Genomic DNA, 6,877 nt, shown 5'->3' with positions numbered 1-6,877 from the left:
TTCCAACTGAAGATGGGGCCTGGGACACATGCGGTTTTAGCCCCGCTATGTCCCCAGACAGCAGGGCATAGAGGTAGAGGGAACGGAGAGGAGACACGTGTAAGAGCGCTTTGACAGCTCCACAGCAGCGGAAGTTGCTAACAAAGCTGAATTTGGGCGGAATGGGGAAAACTGAAATACAGCCCAACTTCCATGACAGGCCCCCAGAACGACCCCAGAATTTAGACTCTTCGGTACCTCGGGAAGTTGAGGTTGATGGCAGAGCTTAAAACAGCAGGACTGGCTGAAAATATGTTTTGGAAGCCATCGGATCCTCTGACCCCCTCAGACAGGTTGCACAGGAGACTGAGTGGGGAACAAGGGTCACGAAAGCTGTGAGGACAGCATCCAACATGATAAGGACCCCAAATAAGGCAGCCTGGAGAAACAGAGTACACAGAAAAAGAGCTCCTACTATCAATGAGCTCAGAGAAATAGATGGAAACACTGCACCCAGGAAACAAGCACAGGATGCTATGAAGACCATTCACAAAATGAAAAGGAACTCTTGGAAGTTCAAAATAAGTAGCTAAAATTAAAAACTCAAATGTAGTTTGAAGATAAAATTGGGGAACTCTCCCAGAAAGTAGGCAGGAAAAAAAAAAGAGAGATTGAAAGTGTACACCAATGGATGAAAAAAGACTCACAGCATAGAAAGCACGCCAGAATAAACTGTTGTAACACCAGGGGCACAGAGAAGGGCCTGAGAACTTCCAGAGGGAAATACGCACACCGAAAAAAGAAAAAAAAAGAGGTTTTATTTAAAACTTCCAAATAGCAACACTGGAAGACTTAAGACAGTGGAGCAATTCCTTCAAAATTCTGAGGGAAAATGATTTCTAACCTAGCATTCTGTACGCAGCCAATTTAGTAAAGAGAAGTAATGGAAGACATTTTCAAACAATGAAGGTCTCAAAAATTTTATCCCCCACGTACTTTTTCTCAGGAAGTTGCTAGAAGATGTGCTCTACCAGATGAGGTCATAAATCAAGAAAAGGGAGACATGAGGTCCATGAAACAGGGGACCCAATGGACAGGAAGGGAAGCTACAAGGTGATCTTGAGGGCAGATCCCAGGATGACAGCTCTGCGGCGGATCTAGAGAACAACCAGTCAAGGTTGAAACAGATCAGATTTGGAGAGAGTTATGAAGTTGATGAATTTACACAACGTTTCTGCAGACACCAAGAGGACATTTACACAACAGGGAAGGCTCTGGGATTAGTGAGTGCTGAGGAAGCAGGAAACTAAACAAAGAAACAAACAATATTATCAATTCCAGGGAAAACAAAATGTTTCACAGGAAAGGAGAAGTAGTCATCATATAGTATGGAGCTCAGCTGAGAATCATGTTTATGTGATCATTATGATGCAGTTGCTGATCATGACCTCACTCTAGGGGGGATGGGGAGCGTGCTCACAGGCCACAGTGTGGGGTGCAGGTCGGGAAGGGAGGTAAATCCTCTTCTTGCTCAGTGGGGAGCCGATACAGAATGCCTAATTCTGAAAATACAATAGATACGCTCACTAGAAATAAGGAGGCTACTACTTCATGGATCAGAGACTAAAGTGTTTCCCTCTGAGGGACAGGAAATGACTCCAAATGATGTATAAGCGATACAGATAAAAATGAGATTTAGGGGCTTCCCTGGTGGCGCAGTGGTTGAGAGTCCGCCTGCCGATGCAGGGGACACAGGTTCGTGCCCTGGTCTGGGAAGATCCCACGTGCCGCGGAGTGGCTGGGCCCGTGAGCCATGGCCGCTGAGCCTGTGCGTCCGGAGCCTGTGCTCCACAACGGGAGAGGCCACAACAGTGAGAGGCCCACATACCGCAAAAAAAAAAAAAAATGAGATTTAAATACTGAAGTATACAGGTGCTATTTCTGAAGCTTTGGACAGTAGATACTCTTTCCAGAAGAGCAGGACGTATTTACAGTGTGAGGGTCTCTCTCTGCTGGCTCTCAGGTTGTGTTTCTCACTCACGAGATGGATACACCGTGTTCCCAGGTGTGGAAAACGGAACGCAGAGCGTGGCCACTGTGGACGCCAGCGCTCAGAGGACCCGCGGGGATGTGCCCCAGCCCCACTACAGGTCAAAGGTCAGAAGCAGGCTTGGAACTGACATCGCGTGTGTGTGTGTGGCTGCTTGAGGCAGACCATGAGCCACAGCCAAGGCACAAAAGCTGCGGAACAGCAATGGCCACAGGATTAACCTGGGCTCAGCACAACAGAGCCCCAGGGAAAGGGACGAGTAAACCGGGTCAGACTCTGGGGAACTGTGGGCAAGTTGCTGGCTGGCGTGCCCATCCCCTACTGGCCTAAAGGGACAAATATTTACTTCTCAATGACCCCTTAAGCAAGGGCAGTAGAGTGATGGGAAGAATCCACACAGCAGCACTGATTTCAGAACAAGCTCTCACACTCAGAGATGCAGATCAGGGTTAATATCTCGTGAGTAAACCAGAAATCATGCGGCTCATAACCCATATGTGTCAGATCAACATGAACAGATAAAGCTGAAAACAGGACTTGAAAAGGAAGCCTCAGAAAGTACCTCAATAAAAGTGAAAATACTGGAGTACAAAATACAAAGCTTGCAGCCCTGGGAGGACTCCACATACGACGCCCCACAAGGAGCCCCAGAAGTCCTATAAGGAGTGGAAGTAACATTTACTAAGCACCTACTACGTGCCAGTCGTTATACTGGTACTTGGATGCTATTTAATTTAACCCTTACAACAACTCTAGGAATTGCTACTCTCTTTTACGGACGAGGAAACAGGCTCCAAGGAGGGATGGAGCTCATCCAAGTCACAGTCAGTTAGTTGCAAAGTTGGGCTTGAAACCAGGACTTTCTGCCCCCAAAGGCCATGTCTTCTTTCCAATAAGCTTTACTGTGAACGATGTGAAATCCTCTGCTGGGACCAGGGTTTGAGCATTTATGAAAAGGCACTAAAAATACTGACATGATTAGCTTTCAGTGGACAAAAAGTTAGTATAAGAGGTCACTCAAATTCCAGTAAGATACACACAAACAAGGTTCCCACACACTCGTGGCAAGTGAAAAGGGTATTAATTTCAAGTATATCCACAAACAGTTAGATGAATCTGTTAGCCAGCTGAAGTAACTTAAAGATAAGGCACAGATTTCTGTCACTCTCAGGAAGGAACCAAGGGCCCCTCCAGGATATATTCTGAAACCACATCAGCCCCGTTCACCCCAAAGCTTTCAGAGGAAGAAACGAAAACTAAACATTTCTGTTCAGTCTAAACTAAAAATGATTCTATTTACTGTTGAAGACAACTTAGGGGCTTCTAATTAAAAGGCTACGTAATGACTTTGGTTGTTTTGGCAAATGTTATGGAGATGACACATATGACGTGTCACTTACAGGACTGTTAGTTACACAGACGTCCTGCCCCCTTGGCACAGGGAAGGAATTCTGTCCTCCAGACGGTGTGCCCAGGATGGAGTCTCAGCAAGTTCACAAATCTACCACCACCTCCCTTTCCCTTTGATCCACTCTACTGAGATATAACTCATATATTTAAAGGGTGTAATTGGATTAACTTTGAAGAAATATACATCACGATGAAGATACAAAACCTTCCCACCACCGTAAAAGGTTCCCAGGGCCCCCTGTGGTCCACCCACCGTCTGCTCACAGGCCAGGCAACTACTCAAATGCCGCCCGCTGTTTAGATTGTTTGCACTTTCGTGGTTTTCTGTCACTAGAACTCCTCAGCATGGACTCTTTTGAGTGGCTTCTTCCACTCGCTTATTTCACAATCCACCGTGCACGGCAGAGGCTGGCTCTTTGCACTGCTGAGTAGTATTCCACTGTAGGGCATCCTATCCTTTATCCATGCTCTTATTAATGATCACATGGGTGCTCACTGTTTTGGCTATTATCAATAAAGCTGCTGTGAACAAGCATCTACAAAGCTTTGTGGGGACGTATATTTTAAATTATATTGAGAAAATACCTAGGAGTGGAATGGCTGAGTTGTCTGGTAGGTGTGCGTTTAATTTTTTAAGCTACTACTAAACAGTTTTTCAAAGAGTTTTAACGGTTTACATGCCCACTGGCAGTACAGGGGAGTCCTGGCCACTCCGTATCCTCAGCAACAATCTGCCTCATCAGTCTTTCTCACTTGGGCCATTCCAATGGGCATACAGTGGTGTCTCACTGCGGTTTTAATTTAATTCCCCTGTCACTAAATCTGAGCATCTCTTCATGTACTTACAGTCATTCATATTCTTTTTTGAAGTGTCTAGTCAATTCTTTCAGCCATTTTTTAAATTTGGTTGTCTTATTATTTTGGTTGTAACAACTTGTTATATTTTCTGGATACAAGTCCTTTATCATATATAGTATTGCAAATAGTTTCTCATAGTCTATGACTTGCCTTTTCATTTTCCTCACGGTGTCTTCCAAAGAGCAAAAATTCTTGATTTTGATAAAACCCAATTTACCAGGGGGTTTTTTGTCTATGATTTTTGCCTCCTGTGTCCCACCTAAGTCATTTCTATCTCAAAGTCACAAAGTCTTTTTCCTCTATGTTCTTCTAGAAGTTTTATAATTTTTGTTTTTACATTTACATCTTATGCATTTCAACTTAACTTTGGTGTGAAGTCAGGGTCACAGTTGGTTTCTCTAGATGACTGACTACACACACTTTCCTTTTTTCATTGAATTTCCTTGGCCCCTTTGACAAAAAACTATCACCCCCTCCTGGGTTCCCACTTTGGTTGCATTAATCTGTATGTCTGTCCTTCACCAATACCATATACCACACTGCCTAATAGCATTACATTTAGTCTTGATAGTAGGTTGTAATTTCTCTAATTTTGCTCACCTTATAGGAAATTGCTTTGACTAATCTAGGTTGTTCATATTTCCTTATAAATTTTAGAATCGGCTTATCAATTTCTATGTTTAAAAAAAAGCTGCTCTAGGGCTTCCCTGGTGGTGCAGTTGTTGAGAGTCCGCCTGCCGATGCAGGGGACACGGGTTCATGCCCCGGTCCGGGAAGATCCCACATGCCGCGGAGCGGCTGGGCCTGTGAGCCATGGCCGCTGAGCCTGCCGCAACGGGAGAGGCCACAACAGTGAGAGGCCCGCGTATCACAAAAAAAAAAAAAAAAAGAACTGACTTGGGTTAATAGTAGGGTTAGACGTGTGTGCTCAACTTTACAGGTTACCTACCCATTTTCCAAACTGTCTACCAATTTATACTCCCAACAGCAATGTCACATTTAACAGACCCTGTTGGTCTGCATCCTTCACAGCCTTGCAACCGAAATTGTGGTCCAGAGACCATCAGCATCAACTTAGAAATTTGTTAAAAAGCAGCATCTCAGGGCCCACTCCAAATCTGCTAAATCAGAAGCTGCAGTTTTAAAAGATCTTTAAGGGATTTATGTTAAAGTTTGAGAACCCCTGCTCTGTATCACTTGGAATTATCAAACTTGTTCATTTTCGCCACTTGAATGTCAAATGAAATCTCACTATGGTCTTGATTTGCATTCCCCTAATTAGTTTCAACATATGTTCAACACCTGTTGGCTATATTTCCTTTTCTGTAACATTCCTGTTTTGTATCTTTTGCCCATTTTCCTATTGGGTTATTATTGATTTGTTGTTCATTACATATTTTTTTAATTTAATTTATTTTATCTTTGGCTTCACTGGGTCTTTGTTGCCATGCGTAGGCTTTTCTCCTGTTTCAGTGAACGGGGGCTACTCTTTGTTGTGGTGCTCGGGCTTCTCATTGTGGTGGCTTCTATTGTTGCGGAGCATGGGCTCTAGGCGTGCAGGCTCAGCAGCTGTGGCTCATGAGCTTAGTTACTCTGGGGCATGTGGGATCTTCCCAGACCAGGGCTCGAACCCATGTCCCCTGCATTGGCAGGCGGATTCTTAACCACTGCATCACCAGGGAAGCCCTGAGTACATATTTTTGATACTCAACTGTTTATTACATGCATAAAACCTTCCGTCAGTTTATAATCAGCCTTTTTGATAATTTTAAGGTGTTTTCTGATGAACACAAGGTCTTAATTTTAACGTAATTCGTTTAACCAATCGTTTCTTTCCATGTTTAAGAACGTTTGCCACACACCGGCGTCTGAAAACTATCCACTTGTATACACCTGACCCTTGAACAGCACAGGTCTGAGCTCCGCGGCTCCACTTGTACGCAGATGCTTGTCAGTAGTAAATGCTAAAGTTACCACAGAGCCCGTGGTCGGAGGAGCTGGGGATACAGTTATACGCAGATTAACACCCGCGTTGTTCAGGGGTCAGCTGTATTTTCTACCGAGCATTTTGACACTTAGGCTTTTTTCCTTGCCGAACTGATCTCTGTAACGTGAAGTAAAGCCCCAAATTAATTTCTTCCCCCACAGGCTTCTGCCTTCTGTCCCCACCAATCCGCAAATTCATTCTTGTTCACGTAACCAAAGATCCCCGCGTCACTAGAGCCCCTTTTTACTCGCGACTCACCGAGTCCAGCAGAGCCGACACTCAGGACGCCTTCCTTCCGAAAAACCTTCAACCGGCGGCGGCGGCGGCGGCGGCGGCGGCGGCGGCGGCGGCGGCGGCGGCGGCGGCGGCGGCGGCGGCGGCGGCGGCGGCGGCGGCGGCGGCGGCGGCGTGAGGACCGGCGTCTCTTGTTCCCCACCCACCGCCCAACCAGCGCGTCTCAGGCTCTTTCCCGGGCCCACCTGGCTCCCCCGGGCACCCCTCCCTCCCTCCCTCCCTGAGGACTGCACGCGGCACCCGTCAGGTGCTACACGGCTCTGCAATTGCCAGCGTCAGCTCCTCCCTCCGCAATCTCA

The sequence above is a fragment of the Mesoplodon bidens genome (genome assembly GCF_964165515.1).
Source record: "Mesoplodon bidens genome assembly, chromosome: 6".
Classification (NCBI taxonomy): Eukaryota; Metazoa; Chordata; class Mammalia; order Artiodactyla; family Ziphiidae; genus Mesoplodon; species Mesoplodon bidens.
The sequence above is the reverse complement of the archived record's forward strand: the minus strand, read 5'-3'. Positions refer to the sequence as shown.